Genomic DNA, 25,739 nt, shown 5'->3' on the forward strand with positions numbered 1-25,739 from the left:
GCTACTTGGGAGGCTGAGGCAGGAGAATCGCCTGAACCCAGGAGGTAGAGGTTGCAGTGAGCCGAGATCGCACTACTGCATTGCAGCCTGGGCAACAGTGTGAGACTCTGTCTCAAAAAATATCAACAAACAAACAAACAAAACTTAAGATATCTTGAGTTGCCGTCTCTTTCTAGTAACCTTGGCTTTACTGTCTTCTGTAGTAAGTATTACAGAGAAACAAAATGTCTGCCTGAGTTTGGATGTGTTTGTGTGTGGTGGTTGTTTATATGTATCTGTGTGCTCATAAAGGGATATTTTATGCTTGAGGGATATTTTTAGTGGAACAATGGAAAAAAATGTTGGCTTATGTCTAGGTTTTGTTTTTTCTTTAAGTTCTTCTTTTTTGGGCAAAATATTTCAATCTTGAATATAGTATTTTCCAGGTAAAAAAGTTTCTTTTATTATTCTCACAATGATTGTTTCTGTGCTTTCTATTTTATTCTTCTTAGGACTCTTTTTGCAACTTTATTGAATTCCCTACATTAACCTTCCGTGTCCTTTAACTGAACAATTTTAATATTTTTATCTGCTTTCCCTGAGTTTGGGGAGAATTTCTGGTTACAAATTTGAATTTTTAAGGTAAGTCACTGGTTAGTAAGCCTTCATTAATTTTATTAAGCTTGTTATTTATGTTTTTTATCTCCACGTTTGATACAGTTTTGTAGAAACAGGTCCTTTTGATTCCTATTGTAAGCACATAATACAGATATTCTAAAGCACTTTCCCGTTTTCCTTGCAGTAAATTTGTTATTTTATAGGAAGACGTTTGCTCTGAATTCTCATGGTGATCCCTTGCTTTTGAACTACCATATCTTTTTTATATGCCTTGTACATTTTTTTGGTCTTAGTTGTTCACTCTTGCAAAGGAATAGTTAGGCTTGTCAGGGATTGGGAATTGAAAGGGGATCTATCAGGCATGCGTATGAGGCCTTGTTTGAAATTTTTACACCCAGATGAAGGGTAAAGAACGGTACTTGGTTTCATTTTGCCAGTTCAAAGATCCCTTCAGTCCGTGGGGAATGGGGATAGAGCAGAAGCCAGAGCCAGAGTTGGAGAAGAGCATCAGCGGCAGCTATACCTGGGAGCTTTGCCCAGAATTTCTGTTTTGCATTTGGCATACAGTCAGGATTTTTCTGGGGCAGGGCCCCTGCTATTGTCTGGCACAGTCACACCCTTTAAGATCTAATGGTATCTTTGCCATTTCCCTTCACCAAATGTGGCTGCCAGGACAAATTTCAGCCCAGAGGAAAGCCGCCACAGAGGCTTCAGGCTTGGCAAGGCCTCCAGGATGAGAAGTGCTTTAGGTGTCACTGGTGGGATGTGGATTTCTTCTTCCTGCTCCCCTCCCTCTCTGTGATCGCATGTGCTATTATCCCACCTCCTTCATGCCCAGCGCTCACAGCCTTTGTTTCTCTAAGTTACACCGTAAGTCAGCACTTCGTTATATAAAACCCAAAAGGATAAGACCCTGCCAAGCTTGGCCCAGAGTTCTATAACCTGAGGAGTTTGCTTGGATGTTGGCTGATTTTGCTTCAGGGTATTTTCCTGTATCTCCTTCGTGTCAGGCATTTAGTCATATAATCTCTGGAGCAGGAGTGAGGAATCTGTATTTCTTAAAAGCTTCTGAAGTGATTGGAATGCAGCTGACCCTTAGATCTCTGACATGTATTTGCAAATCATGAACCTGAGAACAAGAGCTGAAAACAAATGTGCCAATGTGTCTTTCTAACATTTTCTGAGCACCTACTTTATGCAAATTGCTCCACTGTGACGGTGCTGCTGCGTAGGATAGCAAGGAGTACCAGGGGGAGAAATGTATAACCTAATTAGGCAGAAAAGAGGTTTTGCAAAAATAGTTAACATTTATCCAGTGTACTTCCCTTAGCACTTCACACACATTAGCTGGAACTGATCCTTGCAATAACCCCATAACCCCAGGATTGGGAAACCATTATTTTCCCTCCTCTACGAATAGGAAAACAGAGGTTTTAAAAGAGGTAGGAAGCTTGTCAGCATCACACAGGTAGCAAGTGGCAGGGCTTAGAACCTGAGCATGCAAAGTTTGTCTCCAGGCTGCATTTTAAATCAATTCTGTTGCCTCCCACAGAAGGAGATAATGGACAGGATCGTTGATCTGTGGTTAAGCCAAGTGGAAATTCAGATTCTAAGTGTTGTGTGTGTTCAGAGGAGTGATGCATCACAGAAAAGGCAACCTGGCCTGGGAGTAGGGGTGTTTGGGCCAGGGGAGGCATAGTGGGTGCCACTGGGGAGTTGGGCTCTTCTCACAGTTGCATCTAGGCAGCCTGTCTAGAGTGCCCTGCCTCTCACATGCCCTGAATATCCACTTCCCTCCTTCTCCCCAGTCTGCCATTTACAGCCAGTGTTGATGGAGGCTGTACCCACCTGTGTTTGCAAGAAGCCTGAATGCTCCCTTGTCTATTTTTAAGCTGTTTGCCTATGACAGGGTACGAATAACAAGATGGGAAACATCTCTAATATAACTTTAGAGGCCCTGTGTGCCATTTCAGCCTCAGTTTGTTGTTTTCCCCTTTCTCTTTATGATAGTAAAGATTGGCTACTGCCTCTGATCTTGTCAAAGAAGCATAAAAGGGTCATTTACTAGCTTTTGGGATAATTTATCCAAGTGGATTTCCAAATATTTTGTGCAAACCTAATGTAAATATCTTGTAAAAATTGTAGCATAAATGCATCAGTCACATTCAGGGGAACATCAGAGGGAAGAAGTGTTTTCAACGTTGTTTTATTTTCTGTGATGTTATTAGAATTTGGTAATATATTATGTCATTGTTATGACTAGGAATTTAGTAAGTGATTAACTATACAAGTTGCTTCGGTTGACTTTACACAGAAAAAAGCAGAGAAATAGTCTGCCCCTAAGAGATGTGTTATCTGAGATAAATTTAAAACAAATAACGCTGGCATAAATATTAAGTAAAACCAGAAAGGATGAATCCCTCTGAGAAAGGGAGCATAGCACAGCATTTAGTATATAGTATAGAGTATTCTCTAGTATAATATTTAAGAACACAAATTCTAAAGCCAGGCTGCCTGATTTCAAAGCCCCACTCTCCATATAGCTGTCTGATCTTAGGTAAGTCAAAGCATCATTTTTCTCATGTGTAACATGGGGATGCCAATCATATCTATCTCATAAGTTTGTCGTGCTTATTAAGTAAGTATACATACAGCATACATATGTTATTTAAACTATTTGTATTGTTTATCCCATACAGTTAGTAAATCTGAAGGGAAAAACTAATAGCAAAATCATGAAGAGTTGTCAGAATGCCAATTATAAACGTCTTTTGCCTTGATCAAAGATATTACCACAAGATAGTGTTGGCTGAACTTGATTTCTCTGTTGTTAGAGGCAAAAGAGGAAAATGGAAGCATTTCTTACATGTTGCTGGATTTTATTGGACAAAGATCTATGTAGTGCCTACTGTGGGTCACACTCTGGCCAGAGAATTATGCAAATATTAACTTATTTAGTTATTTATTTAAGTGGAGTGGGGAGGTCCTTATCATTCCCTCTTTTCAGATGAGGGGAGTGAAATACAGGGGATAAAGTAATGACTCCAAACCACACAGCTCATCAATGGCAGAACTACAACTCACACAGGACCTTGGGCTCCTTGGTCAGTGCCGGGAAACCCCACACTATGCTGCCTCTCTTAGTATTTGAGTGCTCGACCCATTGAGCAGAACGTTTTGTGACGACACATATAGCTTTGACTATAAACGAGTAAAAGGAGCGGCAACTAACCGATTTTTCTACTTGCCTATCCCCTTTGACTCAGCTACCATTGGATCCTTAGTCCCAAGGAGAATATCAGGTAGAGACATCAAGGAAATGCTGGAGAGAGGCAGGGTGGAGGGAGTGGGATATGTTTTAATTTTTCTGTAACAATGTTTGGCCTCTCATTTGCTAGCTTTTCTTACCATGTCATGGATTTCTACAATTATTCAATGTAGAAATTGAAAGTAGAAATTATTCAGTGTAGGCTTGTACAATGGAACAAGCCTCACTACAGTCTTCCCAAACCTAAAATTGCATATGATTTGCCCTGGGATTTTGGGAAAGATTTTGACTCTGTAGGTCTGGGTGTGGCATTTCTAACAAGCTCCCAGGGGATGCTTCAGGCTTTGGGATCAAAAATCCTTGGAGTTCTATGTGTAACTCCTTTACTTAACAATTAAAAACAATGAGGCCCAGAAAGATCCAGAAACTTGCCCATGGCCTCATGGTTAAATTGAGATATGTCAAAAAAGCAGATCAAAACAAGATATATAACTTTTACATCACTCAAGAAGGCCCCTCTCATTAATCCTCATGACATCTTCATGAAATTTTACTCTTCTACTTACGATAAAGTAAAATGAAATACAGGAAAGAAAAATTACTTACTTTAAGCCTACTCAATAAGTTGTATCATACCTAGAGTATAAAGTAGACTTAGTCGTGCCCCTCTGGCATTAAAGCCACCCCTTTAAATGGTATGCAGATCAGTGATGGGAGAAATCCATGCACTGAGGATTAGCATTTGTGTCATGGAGCTGGATTAAGGCATATCAATGTAAAGTCCACTCAAGTTGCCTTTTATTTTGAGAATATTTTTTTCTCCGTTTGAACAACTTAATTTACAAACCATTAAGTAGAGATTCAACTTTGGGGATCATGTGGTCTTCTCTACTGAGGCTATTTGCAATGCTATTCTCATGTCTCAAGTAGCTTTGAGAAAAATCGTTGATAGAAACCACATGATGTTTTTGTGTTTTTATATCTGACACTTGCCCAAGGACAGGTTCAGTTTCTGTGTTTACTTATCTATACCTACTCTGATTCCACAGAAAATTTAAGGCCACCGATATGCTTATTTTTGCAGGGGCCTTGGTCAGTTGCTCTAGAATTCAACTGTCTTGCTGTGTCTCTGTTAGGGGCCAGGGGCTCCACATACCTCATTGAATCTGTACAATAATCTGATTCAGTCAGCCTTGTTCCTGTGCATTCAGAGATGAGAAGAGTAGAGCCCAGGGAGCTTAAGTAAAGTCCCTTACATCAAACAGTATAGAAAATGGCAGCACTGTGATTCAAACTCAAATCTGCTGGTTTCCAAAACATCATGCCCTGCTTCCCAGCATTTGGCTAAATGTAGCTTTAGTTGTCTGGAAACCTCATAGACTGGCTTTTTTGTTTTGTTTTGTTTTGTTTGGTGGTGCTTCTTGTTTTTGTTGTGGGGCTTTAGGTCAGCCCTGAGCGAAATCTTGAATTAGACCATTTTCTCCCATCTCTCTCTCACTTGCTCCTCTGTTCCTCAAGGGACCCACGACAGCTTCCCATCTGAGCCTGCCTGGGCCTCTCCCCTGCCTCCTCCCCTTATATTTTGGGTATCATATTTTTTTTTTCTTGGCTACCTATCACATTCAAAGCAATATCTGCTTGCATTTATTCCTACTGGAAATGTTATTTTAATTACAGGTTTGTGAAGACATTAGAGTGCAATCCCAAATATTCTCTAACTAGAATTTTTGGCCTGGTCCACCATTGGAGAAGATTGACTTAAAGATCTTCCCGCTCCTCCAAATCATACCTTGTAGTCCACCAACTTTTGCTGCATCAAGGGTTATCAGCCTCAGAACTATTAATATTTTTGGCCACCAAACTATTAATATTGGGCGCAGTGGCTCATGCCTAGAATCCCAGCACTTTGGGAGGCCAAGGAGGGCGGATCATTTGAGGTGAGGAGTTTGAGACCAGCCTGGACAACATGAAGAAAGTCAGCCTCTATTAAAATAAAAATTAGCTGGGCGTGGTGGCACACACCTGTAATCCCAGCTACTTGGGAAGCTGAGGCAGGAGAATCTCTTGAACCAGGGAGCAGGAGGTTGCAGTGATCATGCCACTGCACTCCAGCCTGGGCGACAGAGCGAGACTCTCTCTCTCTCTCTCATATGTGTGTGTATATATATATATGAGAGAAAAAAAATATGTATATGAGATAATATATATTTTATATATATGAGAGAATATGTATTTTATATATATAAAACATACATTTGGCCATATATTTGGCGAAATATATAATATAATATTTTACATATTATATAATGTATTATATTTTTATATATTACATATAATGTATTATATATTATATAATGTATTATATATTTTATATATTATATATTTTGCATGTTATATATAATATATTTTATATATTATATAACGGATTGTATATTTTATATATTATATACAATATATTTTATATATTATATAATGTATTATATATAATATATATTTTATATATGCATATATTTTGCCAAATAAATCTGTGAGGGCAGTTTGTCTCCAGGCATTGCTAAATGTCCCCTGAGGGGTAAAATCAATCCTGGATGAGAACCATCATTCTACACGAAAGTTAAGTTCTGCTTAAAGTGGTTATATAAGCAATACTTTGCTTCTTCTCAGAAATGGGAATCCATTCCTAATACTTTTTAGACTGTGTCTATAGTTTGTTAAGCCTACACTTTGACTGAAATGTAGATGGTGAAAATTGAATAATTTTTTCTCAGTTGTTAAGTGGCTTGACTTCCTACTCCCACTCTCCCATAAACATTATTTCTGCTTTTAAAAGTGTAACACACTCTAGTGGAAAATAGCATAGTCCTAGTCAGAAACTGAGGCCAGAGACTGACTTTCTATTTACAGGCTCTTCAGACTTAGACAAAATTAACTTTCAGAGATCTCCACTTTTGTATTTGTAAAATGGGAATTTTTCCTGGGACAACACATTCTCTACTTCTGTAAAAGGGATGAGATTTCCACTCTACTTCCCAGGGAGGGAAAATCGTGAAATTACAGAATGAACACATTTTGCTTTTCCCCACCTCCCACTCATGCCTCCCCAGAGATAAAAGGGAGCTCAGCTGCTTGGCGAATTTGGAGACGGAACTGAGTGTGTCCAGCTCAGGCTCTTTCCCTCTTCAGAACTGCCTGCTTGCCAGTCTCCCTGGCCTCACCTGCCCCTGACTTGGAGGTGTGTGGTTTTTTTCCTGGGGGCCAGGTATGACTTGGGTGAGGTATTAGGAAACCCGGTGAAAGCTTAACAGTAAGCCTACCTCTCCAATCCACTCGAAGAGCTGACATTTGGATCTTAGCTAGCTCCAAGTGCACATTGTAAGGAAAGTGTTCCTTAGGGCTCTGGGAGTCTTAGCTGAGCCTGGAACTATTGCTCACCATGGTAGAGATGGGTCAGCAAAAGGAGCAGGGCAAATCGCCTAACCTGGTGCCTGGTTACATAGCACATATCCAACATGACCTAATTCTCATTTAAATAGTTATGTTTTATTTTCTTTAAGCATATTTTCTTTTCTCTTCACTTTTCTCTAAGCATATTACATTCTTCTTAAAGCTAAATACCCTTTTAGTTTTTTGTTATTTAGCTCACAGGCCATGTTAAAGGAGGAACAATGTCTAAGGGAGGAAAAAGCTCAAAGATCTTCATAGCAGTGTGGAAGTCAGGAGGAACCTAATTAGTTTATTGAGGAAGTATAAGCCTCAATAAATTTCATAGTTTTCCCTTGCACTGAGATGTGCTTGACTTTTATCTTAAAACACAACTTCCTATTTCTCAGTCCTGGCAACATCTTTCAGAGAAATCTCAGGTTGACTTTTTCTGTATTTCTTTTCCTCCTATTTTCCCCTTTTTTCTTATTAATTGTCTCCCTTGTTTTTGCACTTGCTCATCCTTCCCCCACCCCCATCTCCTTTCTTTCTTTCCTTCCTCTCTTTTTATTTTTGCAAGTTGAGTGAAAAGTAGCATGGAGTGTCTTACAAACACTTTGAGCAGGCAGCTTATCGGTTCTTAATCTTGGTGCACAATCCTCTAAATTATGGGAAGAGGAGATGGTGCATACTTTGCAGAAGACCTCACTGAGTGCGGAGCTGGCTCTATCCTTATCGTGGTCACCATCTGTCAGTGATGTATAGAAGAGCCTTGTGCTAGTGAAACTTTGGCCAGGTGACTTCTAAGAGCATTCTAGACTTCCAGGCCAAAGGTTTCAGGCAGCAAACACCTAGGGTGAAATTCAGATAGTACCCATTCCCCTCTCCCCTTTCCATTTCACTATTTCTGAAGAATAAAGCCAGTGTGACCTGAAGTCAAGAGAGCCATAATGAAGCCCTAAAATGTCCGTCACCAATCAGCAAACACCTTCTTTCCCCGAGTTGGAGCGTGGATAACCTCGTGACTAATTTGCCACATCTTTTTGTAATAACAAGGAATTTTTAAGGTGTTTATCCCATCCACAGCTTTTTAAAGCAGCAAGTTCATTTAAATAATTACCTAGTCATTTAGTTAATGCATTCTTTTTTAAACTTGACTAACTACTGCGTATGCGGTTTTGATGGAAAAAGAGCCCCCTTTATGTAATAGCACTGTTTTTTCCCCCGCAAAATAAATGCAACACAATTATTTTACTGCAGAGAAATTAGCTCATTTGCAAATGCCACCTCAGAACACAAGAAGAATGGCATTTATTGAAGCACTAATAAAGGCACCATGTTAGAATAATTTTATGCTGACGGGCCCACAATCACTCAATATTTTAAGAGCTGTCATCACACCAGCATGAGCTGCATGCAAAAGTACAAATTTATGCTGTGACATCATGGCACTAAGAGTATAATTGGAATAAAATTACCCAGCGTCTCTTTGGCATATACTGGCATTTCTGAGCCTTTCACTGCCCACCCAGAGTGGATTCTTGGTCTTTGCACCAGTGGCCACAGACTCTGTGAATGTGGGATGCACCAGGCTCACGGTGGTGGGCCCTCCTGGTGTCTCTAGAGGACACTTTTCAGTAGGTACTCAATGACCTGTGCCATTACTAAACAGAGGGCTGCCCAGGCCTAGAAAACTGCAAGAATCACAAATCAGCCACAGCCATTCTTTAGATATGGATAATTAAGCAAACAATCGCCATACAATGGTTGAAGACCTCAGAGCATCAATTTTAGCAAGTTAATAAATTCTAGTCATGGCTCATGGTTACATGCTAAGCTCGAACAAATGAGAATGTCTGCATAAAAATAGGGACTTTAAGATTCTACCTTTTGACTTTTTACTGCATTTTTGTTCTCATTGGGTCTTAGGGTGGGGGGTAAAAAACAACACCTGACAAAAGATGGCAGTAAGTGTGGAGAAAGGGCAGACTTCCCTGTCATGTTTAGACACGACATGCTGCTTGAAATCTCGCATTTCCTCGGCGCCTTTTAGGCATAATCAGACATGCTCTACACTGTGGGAGAAGGTGCTAATGTGAGTCTTCAAATCTGGGCTGAATTCTGTGAGTTGGTAAGTTTGGGCACTCAGGTGTGCCTGTCTGTCAAGGGATTTGAGGGGGAGGGGCAGTGGGAATACTGACTTCTGCAAAGCACAAGACACTGTTCCCCTCTGGGGTGCTGAATGCGTGGAGCTGGTTGAGACTCTCTGTAGCCTCTAGGATGGGAGAGTGAGGGTCTTTAGTAAGCTTGATGGGAGAGTTAATTTAGATGTAAGAGAGGAAATGTAATTAACAGCCCTACAGTTGGTAAACATCACACATTCCTGTGAGTGGATGACAGAATATGGAGGCTGTTGGGATGAGGAATGTAGGTGTTGGTTGCTCTGATGCAGTGTTTGTATAATGCTCTCTGTGGTAGGTAGAGTGATGGCCCCGAAGTTGTCCATACCCCCAGCCTCCAAACCTGTGAATATGTTACTTTATATAGCAACAGGGACTTTGCAGATGTGATTAAAAGTCTCGAGATGCCGAAATTCTTCTGGATTGTCTGCCCAATGTAGTCACCGGGGTCCTTATAAGTGAAAGAGGGAGACAGAGAATCAGTCAAAGAGGGAGATGTGAGGACAGAGCAGAGATTTAAGTAATGTGATGACTGGCTTTGGAGATAGAAGGGCCCATGGGCTGAGAAGTGAGGAAAAGAAATGCATTCTCCCAGAGCCTCCAGAAGGCACTCAGCCCTGCCCAACCCTGAGTTTAGCCCTGTGACACCTACTTTGGACTTCTAACCTCTGTAACTATACAATAATAAATCTTGGCCATGTGCTGTGGCTCACGCCTGTGCTTTGGGAAGCCGAGGCAGACAGGTCACCTGAGCCCAGAAGTTCAAGACCAGCCTGGGCCACATAGAAAGACATAGACAAAGAGAGACCCTGTCCCTGCAAAAAATACAAAAATCAGCCGAGCATCGTGGCTCATGCCTGTGATCTTAGCTACTTGGGAGGCTAACGTAGGAAGATTGCTTGAACCCAGAAGGTTGAGGCTGTAGTGAGCTGTGATGGGGCCACTGCACTCCAGCCTGGAAGACTGGAGTCTAATATATAATTCAAATATTTTTTGAATTATTATTCAAAAAATAATAACTTAAAAACATCTATGTGGTTTTAGGCCACTAAATCTGTGGTCATTTGTTATAGCAGTAATAGGAAACTGATATAGTCTCTTTATTTATTAGTATCTTAAATACATTGAAATTGTTAAGTTTTTGGCATTTGATGAGTTTTTGATTACTGTGTTAACTAAAGCACACTTTCTAAAACCCTGTATTTTTCAGACAAGTTAATTTTAAACATGATTTTTTTATTAGAAAAAAGATTTTTGCTAAAGTGCAAGTAAACATAAGGTGATCTCAGTGGAGAATAATAAGAAAGTACCAGGCTTTGGAATCAAATAGACCAGGGTTCTCTACAGTGCCATGTGTATTTGAGTAACCCTGAGTTTTAGCTGCCTGACTTGCCAAATGGAGATAGTAATAATTTCTTCATAGAGCTGTCATAAACAGTAAATAAGGCTGTGTTCTTAAAGCCTCTATAGTACATAGTCGTTTCTTCGCTTATTTTATTGACAATTAACAGTGTAGATTGTGGCAATTATACAGTTGTGGCAATTTTACAATATGGCCACAAATTCTTTGACATTTACTTCATCTAGAAGTGATGTTTATGTCCACTCCTTTTTATTCTATGTGGTTGTGTAATATTTGGAATATTTGGAATATAACAGAATATATTTGGAATATAGCAGGAAGGATGCCATATATGTTTTTCTAAGAGTAGACCATGAATGACTTTGTTTGTTGAAATGCTCACTCCTGGAGCCCTGAGCTACCAGGTCAAAAGCAACTATCCTGATTTTTCCATGCTGTGAAGAAGCCCAAGCCTCATGGATAGGTCATCTGTCCACATTCCAGTGGATAGTCTCATCGAAGCCCAACTTTTGAGTCATTCCATTTCAGGCACCAGACATGCGAGTCAAGAAGCCCCCAAATGACTCTAATCATAGAGGTTGCAGCCTCCCAAAGCCCCAGAGTTTTGCCAGATGTGGCACCAGACATCTTGGAGCAGAGAAGTTATTCTACTGTGCTCTAAATTCCTGAACTAGAGAATCCATGAGTCTAATAAAATGGTTGTCACTTTCAGTCACCAGGTTTGGGATGATTTGTTATGCTGCGATAGAATACTGGAGCATTAGATTATTAACCAATGTTAGTGAAAAATACAAGGCAGAGAAAAGTGTGGTGCTAAAACAAGAGCCCGTTGCAGATCACTAATTCAGCAATAAAACACAGAGAAGTGTATTTACATGGTTTTTCAAATGCATTCTCTTTGTAAAAAGTAAAAGCACTGTATATACTTTATTTTCCTTCCAATTGCAGTGTCGTTAAAGGATCTTTTCCTTCTCATTTTTCTAAATTAGGAAAGGAGCCATATCTTTATAAACATCAGACAGGATGCCTTCTGGATCTTCTGTGTGTATCCCTGTTTCATCAGAAGATAATTGTTTGAAAATACACATTTGAATGGGAAAACTAGCTCAAATGAAAGGAGACAAGGTCTTGTTTGTCCAGATGATTAATTAACAAATCTTGGACTTCCTATTCCTCCCCGTAATAGCTTCTTTATTTGTATGTTATTGTTATCTCTCTCCTCTTTCAGATTTGAAATGCAATATTAATCATTTGCTAGACATACAAACAAAGGATTGCAGCTAGATTATATTGATAGGATCACAGTATTTGTGTTATGCAGAACCTAATCGCATCTCTCCATTTTTGGATGACTTGGCATTGTCTCACAAATCAGCTACTTGCAGGATTTCCAGCGGGCACAGAAATGGGATGCTCGCCCAGACTTCAAAGTTTGGCAAACATAATGAGATAGACCTTACAATGGCTGCTAGTGTATGTATTTTCATGGACTCCCCCTACATCCTGTTTTAATTTAAACACATATGTTCATTATTTTTGAAGTACATGCATATGCTTGAATATTTATTTGGAAATAAACAAAATCATTTTCATCACAATTATTTTTTAAATTCTAAGGATAAAGTGACACAAAGAAATCAATATTTCAGAGTATGTACATAGAATAAATGGCTAACTGAAAGTTTTGACAGATCTACAATATTTTACAAAAGGAATGAAATGTTTGCTTTTCTTAATTTAATGCGTGTCCGAAATAATGAAGTAGAGAAGAAAAGTGAGTTAAAATTTGACTGTATTTGTTGGATCTTCAAGAACATCATGCTACCTTTCCTTGCCTCAGGAAGGAAATTAGAAATTGTAAAATGCTATTGACTTTCAGCCCTATCATGAATTGAATGTGATGGAAAAATGAATCATAAATGGAGAGATGTATTTTTTAAGGAATATTTTGTTTAAAATTCTCATTTTCTCTTGGTGTCCATTGCTGTTGCCCCTGGCTTCTCACAGGTCTGATCCTGACACTGCCCTCCGGCTTTAGCTGATGTTCCCTTACTGCAAACAGTGCTTTTCTGAAAAGCTGAAGCCTCTTGCATCACATTTCTTTGGCTAGCAAATGTGCTTTCTTTGTTGAAAAATGATAAAGTCATTAAGTCATTACTTCTCAGCAATAAGACTCTTTCTGCATTCATACAAGTCATCTGTAAGACCCACGTTTCTGGACAAGCCTGTATTTGGGGAATACGATGAGACAATCTCTGACCTGAAGTTTCTTTAACTTACTGGACATTTTAAGAAAACTAATGCAGAATTCTGGATGAAAGCAGATAAGAAAACGAATATTTATTTTAGAGTGAGAAAAGAAACCACAATAAACTATTGGAGTCTGAGATTCGGGCCCCTTTGTTTTGACATCCTTTCAAACAACTGGCCAGAAATGACCTCATAGAATGTTTCCTCCCACAGCTGGGCTTTTCCTGTTGCCTAGAACATCCAACAGCTCCCGTGGACTCGACATGCTCAGTTTTGAGTGTCAGAGACGCCTTGAAGCTTAAGCTCATTAACTTCAGGGCAAATTTGCCTCTGGTCTAGTGAATGAATAAATTTTGCCAACAGAAAGCAATCACAACTGACACTATTGAACACTAATTTTGCATGGACCACTGTTGCAAGTACTTTACACGTTATTGACTTATCCTCTCAGCAATACATTTTGTCCAGACCCAACAGCCACTCAGGTGGAAATAGGAGTTTCCCTGTGTATAATTGTATAATTTCCTTTGTATAATTTTAAAAACGTAAGTATAATACATGTGCAGGGCTGTTTATAGCTCATACTCATAGATGAGGAAATATTCCACAAATATTTAAAGGCAAATTCGTGGCAATACTATAGATTTCACTAAAATAATCAGAGAAACATTAATATACCAAACAAAGACATTCTTATCATGTAATAAATTCTGAGTCTAGAGTGAGTATGCTACTGAAAATTATTATTATTAATTTTTAAAATGAAGAATTAACCATTATACCTTGTTGAATTGAAGAAAGGTTCCTTGTGTAGGACTTCTCTTCTCATTTGGTTATTTAATATTGTGAGACCAATAATATCAGAAAAGAAAACACTTTCAAGGACATCTAGTCAACGCTTTTGCAGAAGTGCCAATTATAAATATTAAGTACTTTAATCAAGTTTCATAATTTGTAAATATTCCTCTTCTCACACATGACAGATTATTAAGATGTCTAATATATCAGTAAAAACTGGCATAATTGTGTTAAAATGGGTAGACGTTGGTCTAACATACATGTTAAAACTTCCTAAAATAATTTTTTCAATGTTCTTTGAAGGGTAAATTAAATGACAGATAAATGTTAGATTTGGCATTGCCAGAATTCAGCTCATAGTGAATGTCCACAATTAAGCTCAAATCATAGTAAAAACACAGTTGGAGCTAAGAAGAGGCCTCCAAGTGTGGAATGTCAGCTCTTAAATGGAACAAGCAATAAAAGGGTTCACAAATAACACTCTGTTGTGACAGATGTTTTCTTAGTACTTTCCATATAAGCCTAACTTATCTGTGTTATTTATTTTAACTGTCCCCCTACACTTTGTATTTGTTTAAACTTTTTAAAGCAATTTATTATAATGTATTCTTTGGGTAAAACAGAATCCATTTGGATGGTTTAAACAAGAAAACTCAAAAGATGGGACTGTTTAACAGAGGCGTAAGAAAGGTTTGGAACTTACCTTGTAGGATGCATGTTAAGGCACCCAGGGAGTAGCAGCAGCTAAAAGCCTTTGGTGCTAGAGGGGCAAAGGTGAAAGGAGTATTACAAGAATCCAGTAACACCTGTCACCATGAGAAGTAAGTAAAGTAAATAATCTCTACAAATTATTATGTTTTTAAACCTAAAAGTTCAGCTATTGGTTTGCTTAAGAATGGGTATGTCCATGGCTCAGGGATGAATCCAAGCTTGGAGGAGCCTGAAGTTTATACAAATGGGGGACCCTTTTTAAGAGCATGACAGAATTACAACTGACAATTTTGCTAAGTCTTCTTCAAGGGCATTGGTAGCAGGCCAAGCAAGTGAAAGAGTTGCCCTAGAAATTGAGTTCCCTTGGGTTTTCAGCAAATGTGTCTCCACTCTTCATGCACGTTTCTTGCCTGCCAGCTACTTGGTAGGCTCTTGTGAACTGACATCTGCCAATTTGGTCACAGAAAATTTGATAATTCTTTTGGATAGATGATGGTATGAAGTTAGGTGAGCCATCCAAGAAGTCTGTGGTGGAGAGGGTTAGCAGCTTCCCTACAATGCCACTACCTGGTACAATGAAAGGAAGTCTCAGACCACATTCTGTCACAGACATGGACAGTTATTAAACAGATATTCGCTAGCAAAGCAGGAATCAAAAACGAGGGCAGGACTAGTATGAGGTGAGTGAGACCCTGGCCTAGGGCACAAAATATAAGGGGGTGCCAAAAAATTCAGTCATCAAAATAAATAATATTTTAATATATTATTTTTTAAAACCAAAATCAATGCAATAGACACATGATGAAAAAACATACAAGTTTTAAATAAAGATGGGATCGATATCACTGATTTTATCTTCTGCCTCAGACTTCAAAATGGTTTTGCATGGCACTGCAAAGGGTTGAAATCATCTCTTTTGTTAGCCCAAGAAATCCCAGTTCTCCATTCTTTGAGATGGTCCCAGCATTCTTCTCATGGTAGGTTGACCCAGGCTTCCAGAGTCAGTACTTTGCATTCTGGTTGGTGTCAGACAAACAGAAATCCTCCTGGTTAGCAGGCTGAGCAGGGCTCAAGCTTGGGTGCCATTTTTAAGGGTGCGGGTGAGGGCACTCACTGGATTCTTGAACCTTCTTTACGCACGAGGTTAGAAAGTGTCAACAACGTGTGCTTAGTTATTACTCTGTGTATGTGGAATAGCTAGAGACCTTGTTTCTCACTCTGCTAACTTCACAATAAGAACCCATTCCTGACGTTCACTTTGAGGAAGGGTGAGAAGTTATGACTGTGTGCGTGATGGCCTCCTCTGCTGTGTGACCCTTCCTCTTCGGATTGCCATCTGACTACTCCATCTGTGTGTTCTGGGTAGGCCGCCCTTTGCACATTGCCGATTAGCATCTAGGCTTCGGCTAACCCTAGTGGCCGTGTCTCACTACATTTGCGGGAGTGTTTTAAAGCAACTTAGGCATCTGGGCTCTGGGCATAGTGTGGGAAGCACAACAAAGTACTTACCCTCACAGAGTGAACGTTTAGCAGGGAAGAGCGTTCATAAAAAAACAGACAAACATATGTTACAATATTCTAACATCAGATACTGATAAAAGCCATAAAGAGAAATGAAGCAGCATGGAGGGATAGGGCTGGATGAAAGGTCAGGGAAGTCTTCTAAGACAAGTGAAATTTGAGCGGGGACTTGAATGGGGTGAAGCAGTTGCTTTGCAAACATCTGGAGTGAAAGGCTATTTCCCGCAAAGGCAATAGCAAGTGCACAGGTAACACGCGTTAGGCAAATTATCACATTTATGTTGTGGAAGATCCAAATAAGAAAATAGAAAGCAAAGAAAACAAAAGCTTCCTATATTCCCACTCATCTGGGGTAGGCACTTGAACTAGTTCATTATGTTTCCTTCTAGATGTTTTCCTGTACATGTAAAACCCTATACCTGTCTTTACTTTCTCCTTTCTTTTTCCCTCCCTTCTTTTCTACACTTTCTCTCTCCCTTCTTTCCTTCATTTCTCTTTCTGTTTTAAAACTAGAAGGTACCATACACACTTCTTTGCAGTGTTTTAACAATTTTGTATTTGTTTTTCTTCAAGATCTTTCATTTTAGCAAAGTCACTTGCAGAGCAACCTCTTTCTATGATAAGTGTGCTATGGTACGGATGTGTCCAGATACGTTCAACTGGTCTTTAGTAAACAAATTTTGTAGTTCCAGTTCTTTACTATTAAAAGCAATACTGTGATACATATCCTGATATATATTTAATATATATATGTGTGTGTGTGTAAGTATACCAGTGCACGTGTCTCTTTCTAATCCTCAAGTGGGATGATAGGTCAAATGGAATGCACTTTTCTAATTATGATATACCTTGCTGAAGTGCCTCACAAAAGGTTATGCTAATTTAGACTCCTGCCACACTTTATGAGAGTTCCTGTTTTCTCATACTCTCACCAATATTAAGGAATGAACAGTCATTTACATCTTTGCCAGATGATGACTAAAATTTACATCTTCTCGTTATTGTAATTTGCATTTCTTTTCTTTTTAGTGAGGTCGAATATTTCTTCCTATGCTTATTGGCCATTCATTGTGGGAAAGTTGCTAATTATTAATTGAGGGTAGGAATTCTCACCTATTTCCTGTCTAATATGAAGGACTGCCACCAACACATAGTACATCTTAAACAGATTAGAAAAAGATGTCCCTTCCTCGTGACACTTTACTGCCATCTACCAGAAAATTGCTATTATAGATAAACAAATCAAGGATGATTATAGTTGTGAGTGATTAATGGGGCTCTGTAGAGTTGTGCAGTGCTCAACCCACACATCTGTATGAAACAGCCCTGCTAATATTCAGGCTTAGTTTCTGATTCTCAGCCAAGATAGCTGTTGTCATCTTTACCTCTCTAGCTTTCGTTCCTTGTGCCTTAGCTCTCTGACTGAGTCTAGGACAGAGTCCCCCGCCCTACCCCACCCCGCTTTTTCTCCTAAATCTCTCGGGCTGTCTTGGTTTTTCCTTTCTGGCTCATTTCATCTGTCTTCAAACTTGACTCCTTCAGTGAACTGGTTGGTGCCCTTTTGTCACCTTCTACACAGGAAGAAGTAATTCATATTTTTCTATAAAACTTGTGAGTCAGAGTCACAGCTCCACCAGCATTCCTAATGCCTAGGAGAATTTCTGTGACCACGTAATCCATTTCTCTTTAAAAACACTTATCATTTACTTTCTTCTTAAAATGCCATTACCCTTCTAGGTTGTTGCACAATACATACAATCATAACATTGATCTGAGTGCTCACTAAAGGCAGGGCACTTTTCTCAGGTCTTTAAACCTGTGACCTTATTTTTTTATTTTCACAACTAAATGAACTTGATACTAATTACTATTCATATCACTGTTATCTGATTACTGTTACTACTATTAATAGTGTTTTTAGAGGCAAGTGGACAAGGAAAAGGAGGTGGAGATAAAGGAAGCAAAAGCTAGCAAATGTGCACTTAAGGTTTGGAGGAAACATCCCATTCCTATCTTTTTAATAAGGGAGGGCACTGAGTTTACCTACTCAGAAATATAATAGAAGAGCTTAATGCCATTGGGCAAACTCTGCAACAACTCAACCCGCAAGAGGCTTGAGATAATTCAAGCCCTTTAGCTTCAGAATAAACTGATGAGGCTCACAGAAGGCCGTTTTCTCGGGAAGCAGGTCCCTGTTGACCTCCCTTTAAAAGTGTACAAAGTTCATGGTTCCCCACGATCCACTGAGCAAATGTCACATGCCTCTGATAAAACTCAGTCCAACGAAAAATCAAGCAGGGGACTCTATTTGAAAATACCCAAATGAAAGCGTGTGTATATCTGTGGCAGGGCCTGGGGAAACGTGAGGAGCACAGTGCATCCAGTACTGGAATCTGGAGGCTAAAAGCAGCCTTGGAAATCATCTAACTGAAGACTGTTATTTTCCAGACCTGGGAACTGAAGCCCTGGAGGTCTTAGTGACTTGACCAAGCTCACGCAACTGTTGAGTGACCCACCCTGATGTCCAAAATTATCCCTTTCCCCAAATGACTTGCCCCATTAAATGTGGAGACAAAGGTCTTCAGTTTTAATGTCAGATCTGTTGCTGATTGATTGTGCCACATTGGGAAAATTAGTTTATCCATATGCCTAGGTATTAGATTTCTAAAATTTCTTTGCTCCTTAACATGCAATGACCCAATTGTAAGTATTTTTAAAAATTTATTATTGTTGTTATTATTATTCCTAAACCTAGGTCTTTCTACAACCATTGGTTTTCATATTCATTGACCATCCTCCAGGGGCTTAAGAATGGCCCCTGTGAGATGTCTTAACCTGTGTAGGCAGCCGTCGTGGGGCCCACCCAAGAAGGTGGATAGTGTGGAGCTTTCTCTGAGCAGTGCTTTGACTAGGAAAATGGCCAGCAGCCAGCATCCAAAACCAAACAATTGTCAGATGGCTGGGGAAAGAAAAATAAATGTTGAGCAAAGTCAAGAACTCAATAGCTGTTTCAGTGCAGCAGAAGGCTTCCTTTATGTCCATTTCAACTGGAGCATTGGAACATGTCTGAACCAGAGGGAACTACCATTTCCTGACCCCAAATGCCTGGGCTACAGCGGCCTGGGAGCGTTCTGTCAATCATCCGCCCCTCAGCCCATGGAGCTTGGGCCCTTGGGACCACCACCAGTGGGGGTAGGATTTCTGCTGCTACGAAGTATTTTCTGCAACCCACCAAGCACATTAAGGATGATTTTTGAGCTCTCGCTACCCATACTGTCTGCACACAGTGCTGTGCTCATGCTTTTCTTGACATACAGAAATGTATTCTCAAGCTTACACGGTCTTTTTGATGACATATGTTTATTTCCTGGACCAATTACTCTCTGCATCTATACAGTACACTGTGGGGTTGACATCTTTTTATTTTTCCTAGTTTGAAAATCCTGGATAAAAAACTTACTTTCACTCTATTCCTCAATCTGGGAGACAGGATTGTTTTCTACCCCCACCTCTCCTTATTCATACTCACACTTGTGTCTGTTTTTACATGTTATATAGGGATGTTGTGATACAAATATTGTGTATTTGGGGACATCCAAACTCCATCTGTGTAGAGATTTGATCCTGGAATTGGCTATATTCAGATTTTCCAGGTACTAAATTTACTTTCAAATTTCTTTCTCTCTCCTTTTATTTTTCCATATCTTTTTTTCTCTTCCTCATATCTTCCTCTCATCTCTTTTTCTTCTTTGTTTCGTTAAATTTCTTTTCCTTTGTATCATACTTAGTGAGAGTAGAGCCCAGTAAACACATCAGCAGAAATAAATTTCACAAATGCATATTTCCTTATTGCTCTTATGTTCTATTTAATAAAGTTTCTCATTAAAGAAGAGAGACATTGTGAATTTTTTTTAATCTGTGACAGATGAAAATAAACTTTTTTATCTGCAGAAAATCTTAGCAATAGCCTGAGGATAAACCAAGAAATATCTGTTTTGAGTAATTCTCTCAAACACAAATGGCTTCAAGGCTTTCAAGTAAATGTGTTTATTTAGTGTGAGGCAATTGGGAATAGTGAAGTCTGTGGCTGAACTAGAATGTCATGTCTAAAATCATTCAAATTTACTTTTTTTCCCCCATCACATTAGCCACTCAAAATAAGTTTTTTTGAGTTAACTGGATGCCAGGGCAGTAATACTGCTTTAGTTAATCATCCTTCTATTTTATTCAGTTTCTCTGGTGAAGCTGATGCTTGTCCTAGAATAACTTACTTAAGATTATGATGTCCCTTACCACTGTGTTAGTCATGTCACTCTCCAGGGCTCCTCACTGTTTTTTGAATGAAGGAAATATTTCCATGGCATTTAATGTTCTCCCTGATCTGGACCCAACCTGCTTTTATGTTCATTTATTTTTCTCTGTCCTCTTTCAATTTATGATAACCTCATTTACTCATATTTTCTTTTTTCCGTTTTTGGAATAGGATCTCAGTCTGTCACTCAGGCTGGAGTGCAGCGGCGCGATCTTGGCTCACTGCAACCTTCAATCCCAAGCTCAAACGATCCTCCCACCTAAGCCTCCTGAGTAGTTGGGACCATAAGGTGTGCCCCACCATGCCTGGGTAAATTTTTTACTTTTGGTAGTGATGGGGTTCTGTCATCTTGTCCAGTCTTGTCTTGAACTCCTCGGCTCAAGCCATCTGCCAGCCTCAGCCTCCCAAAGTGCTGAGATTTAGTTGTGAACCAAGGCACCCGGCACTCATATTTTCTTAAACATACCCTGCTCTTTTCTTTTTTCTCATCCATGTGCTTTTGTTGGTACCACATCTTTTCCCTGCCTTTGTGGATACTTTTCTTTTTGGTCAAGGCCTTGATTAAGACTGTTTGTACTGAGCTCTAGAAACTCCATTCAAAGCCTCTTGCTCTGTGCTCTCCTGATACTTTATGTAAACCTCTGTTAAGCTAGGATGACACACATCCCAGTTTGTTCTGGACAGTCACTGTTTATATCTGTGGTCTCAGCTTCATTATTACTTTATAATGGTCATGGTAATTATAAAACTTAATTACATTTCTGCCTTATGTTGAAGTTAGATGTGGTTTATGTCCTCATTGGACCAAGGATCATCCTTGTATCATCCAATGGCCAGGCTATTTCTGTTATATTCATGATTGCCAGTTAAGGAAATTGGTGAATTTTATTTCATTTCCATATAAGTAGAAAGGTTAGAAGATATAGTGTGTTTTTAAAGCAGCTCAGAGGTGAAATGATTCTCATCTGTAGGCATTCACTGTTCTTTTTTCTTTATTTTTTGGAGGACTCTATTTGATCTTGTTTCTTTCTTGAATGTAGATAGTAGGGATGGCGAACAGAACACGAAACCATATAGAGCAAGGTAGAACCTAGAATGATAGCCTAGTCAAGTCCCCTGCCTTCACTCCTGTAAATAATCCTATAGTGGACATCTGCTTTGGGCCCTGCATCATTCATTCCTTTTGTCTGGGTAAGGTGCACCCTGATTTTCCTTTGAGGAAATTGGTCTCACCTAACTCTCATTAACAGGGCTGCTGTTAGTAGAATGAGGCAAGTGAGGTACTTAGGGTGTGAAATTTAAGGAGGTGGTCACTTCCAGGGTTGTACAAGTATAAGGTTGGCAACCAAAATAGTGCCTTCTTAAAGGTTGTCCCCTAGATGCCTTGCTTACCTCACCCTCATACCATCCTTGTTCAAAACAAGAAGGGCTGATCAAATCCCTGTCACCAGGGATGAGATTTGACATAAGTCTGGCCAAAGACCTTTCCTTCCCCTGGCCACAGTGACTGATGGAGCCACAGTCATGTGACAAAATCACAACCAGTGAGATTCTATTCTGGGACTTTTCTTGGGAAAGCAGTCTCTCTTTTCGGTACAGTTGAAACAGGGAAGATGAAAGTCTAGAAATTCTGGGGCTACCATATGGAGCAGCCTACAGGACAATGGAGCCACCACAGAGGCAAGCAGACCTAGGGGTGGAGAAGGGCTGCCTTCAAATGAATTGTTTGAAGGCAAACAATTACATATTGCCTGGTTTCTTCAGTTGTGACTGATTTCACCTAGATTTAGGGGCACATAATACATAACTCTTCACACTCAACCATCCACATACACGCCTTTCCTTTATTTTCATGCCAGTTTGACTTCAGTTTCTGTTTGTTTACAACTGAAAGAATTCTGGGCATAAATATGAGAAGGCTAAAGCTCTTGGAAGTTGACACTTGTTCCTGGTCACACAACTCCAATGAAGTGTAGAGAGTAAAGCTAGATCTACACTTCCCAGCACAGTGTTTCTTCATTCTACTGTCTCTGATATTCATCAGCACCACATAGCAGCTCAGTCATTGAATCATTCATTTAAAGTGCATTTGGCAGAAATCATGAGTTAAGTTACGTAGGAACCAAGAGCCTGTGCTTGATTTTTTTTAAAATGTTAATTTCAGACTAATTTTCCGTTCAATTTTTGATGTTAACTGAGGGCACTGAAGTCAATAGAGATAAGGTAAAATTCGTCCAGTTCTCTAGACTTTGGTCCAGTCACTTTTTTAGTGTACTTCTCAGCCTCTCAAAACTAGAACCCTTCATTTTCATCTTCTACCTAGATTTTGATAAGCTATTGAGCCTCAGGAATCAGTTAGGTGTCTTGATTATAGTTTATTACAACGCTTACTTGGCTTAAGACCAAACAGTGGTGATTGATTTTTTTTGTCTCTCATTGGGGCACACAACTTGGTTTGCTAATGGTGACAAATGACATTAAGAGACAAATCAGTTTAAATTAATGACCCCTACACTTGCAAAATACCTCAGGGAGGGTAAATTCACTCTGATATTGTGGAGACAGTGGTATTCTTGCCACTTTCAATTAGTAAAGTTAATGAAAAAATCCAAAGGCCATCACAACTTCACACACTCTAGTGAAAACGCAGACTGCTGGGCCCTGTCTCCAGAGTACTGGATTCAATATGTCTTGGGTAGGGCGCAAGAATTTGTGTTTCTAACAATTTCCAAGGTGATGCTGATCTTGAAGGTCTTGGGGCCACACTTTGAGAACCGCTGCTGTGTATCAGGAATGGAATCCAACAGAAACGGGGAATTGGTGAGAGATACTAACAAAGATTCATGGTCAAGGTTAACTTTTTGAGTTTGTGATAGAAAGAAGAAAGGAAGTTGTTCCAAATGCCACCCTTGCTATTTCCCATAATTGTCACATTTTCCTTTATTAACCCTTCAAACCAAGAGTTATGCTAATAGAGTCCTTTAAAAATATTTGAAGAAATGCATGTGGCAGTGGGATGTGTCATTTACAAGTAAGAAAACAAAGAGACATTTAATCATGATTAACTTCATTTTGACACTTAGTTTTCTAGGCCTAGAAATTTAAGTTTTTTATTTCACTGAGTGGAGGTCAGTCTTTCAGGGATAGTGTGACTACACAGGAGACTGCTACGTAAGTCTGAATGCAAATTTATTAGTGTACAGTGAGAAATGCAACAGGTAGAAATAGTATTCTTATGTCAGTAGACAATAGTTTCTTTTACAGTAAGCAAACTGCTATAAAAACCAAAATACCTTCGGCTTGCACCAGAAGGGAGTGTGGCCCCAGAATAAGAGGCATTAGTCTAATTAGAGGAATATTGGCTATAGGTTGGTGCGATGCACTCACTTTCATTTGAAGATAGCTTTCCTTAAGGGACATGAGTACTGCTACCCTTTCACCAAGTCCTCTTAGAGCTCTAAGAAGTCCTGGACACAATCTGCTTGATTTACCTGTTTTTCTGAAAACCAAATTGACCAGATGGCTTCCAGAATATATTAAGATATTCAGACAAGTTGCAAGCAGATCTTGCCCTGGACATTGAGTCATTCTGTTGTGTGATTTTGTACACATAGCTCTACTGATCTGTTTCGGGATATCACATTAATGTCTACCAAACTTAATAGGAAAAGGAAGTTAACCTTCCTCTGTGGATATGATGAGAAGACCTAAGGGAATATGTGAGAAGTTCATAATTATTTGAATTTAATTCTTTATTCTTCATAATTCTAAAACCTTAGACCTTTGTCCATAGAAGAAGGGAGTTTGCTATCAATTCTTGAACCCTTGTCCACTGAGGTTTGTATGAAATTGAGTAAGTTTCCTTGGACCACACAGAAGTCTAAGTAAAGTTGCCTCAAGAATTACATGATGCTGGGAGGCTTGTATTTTTCTATTTAACAGTGGTTCTAATTTATTTTTGATTTTATTTTTTTCTGAAGGATTTCTCCTTTTCCGAGAGAATCCCTCTGCTCCACCCTGACCTGCATGTGGAGCAAAGACATTCTTGATTTTCATCACTTTGCTCACCCAAAATGTTTCTTTGTAGTGGAGTTTTTACTGAAAGTTTAGGGTGATGATGGGGTAAGAGTGTTGAGGGTAGATGGGAGGGCAGGAGGCATGGTGTTTAACACACAGCATTATATAGCAAAGCCACACAGCATTATATAGCAAAGCCTTTGTAATGGAATATTAGACATTTGTGTCCTAAAAATGCTTCAGAATCTTATCATGTTGAATTGAATTTCTCATGGGACATTTTCCGCCCCCCCAGTAGACTCAAACTGCCATATCATGCTACTTCTTCTTGGATTTTTTCCTAATGACTCATCTTTGAGTCAGTAGGAACATTCTGAGTCTTGGAACCGTCTAGCTCTCTCCTTTTCCCATCTGTGTCCATATCACTTCCTCAATACCCTACTGTTAAAATCAGAGTGATTTAGTATGGTATTTCTTAAACAAGGACAGCTCTCTGCAGTCCACTATACTAATAATAATGTTTCAAAATAATGAATAAATACTCGTATTCTAGAAACAATGTACTACATTTTCCTGCATAGTCCTTGGCAAATTGCTGTGCTCTACAGTTTGAGAAGAATGGTATTGGTGGTCAAGTTTGTAGTTTAAATCTCAGGCAGCGTTTACCTTTCCATGACCATTGGCATAAAATATCCTCCCTTAGTCATGATACCTCCTTAAGGTCTGTATTATGTACTTACTATCTGCTATGTGTCACCATAGTGTGACTAGACTCAGATGAAAAGAGCCTAACTAATAGAAATAAGAATGAAAACTTTTACAATACCCAGTCTGCTGGCTACACAGGTAGTTTTCATATTTCTCAAGAAAATTTAACATTTTCTTCACATTAAAACACCAAGTTTCTAATTAAAGCTCTTCCAAAATTATGTATATGTGTGTTATTGCTGTGCTATTGTTGATACTTTGTTTGAAAAACAATTGAGCCATGTATATTTATCTTATATCTGATCACTTTATGTGCTTTATTAATCCCAAGAATTATAGAGTATATTTACTGGGCTTTCTGAATGAATACATAAATAAGCTTTTATTAATGATAAAAAGTTATCTCCAGTAGTCGTCTCTCTCTTTTTGTCTGCTTCTTATACTATTGAATTGTCTATACAAGTTTGTAATGTTGAAAAAATTTCATTTTTAATTTTCTATAGTTTATAAAAATTAAATGGGAATATTGAATGCTGTTGAATGCCTTTGAAACAGCTGAATGATTAAATTATTTATCTTTTTTCTTATTAGGCC

The sequence above is a fragment of the Piliocolobus tephrosceles genome, chromosome 14 (assembly GCF_002776525.5).
Source record: "Piliocolobus tephrosceles isolate RC106 chromosome 14, ASM277652v3, whole genome shotgun sequence".
Classification (NCBI taxonomy): Eukaryota; Metazoa; Chordata; class Mammalia; order Primates; family Cercopithecidae; genus Piliocolobus; species Piliocolobus tephrosceles.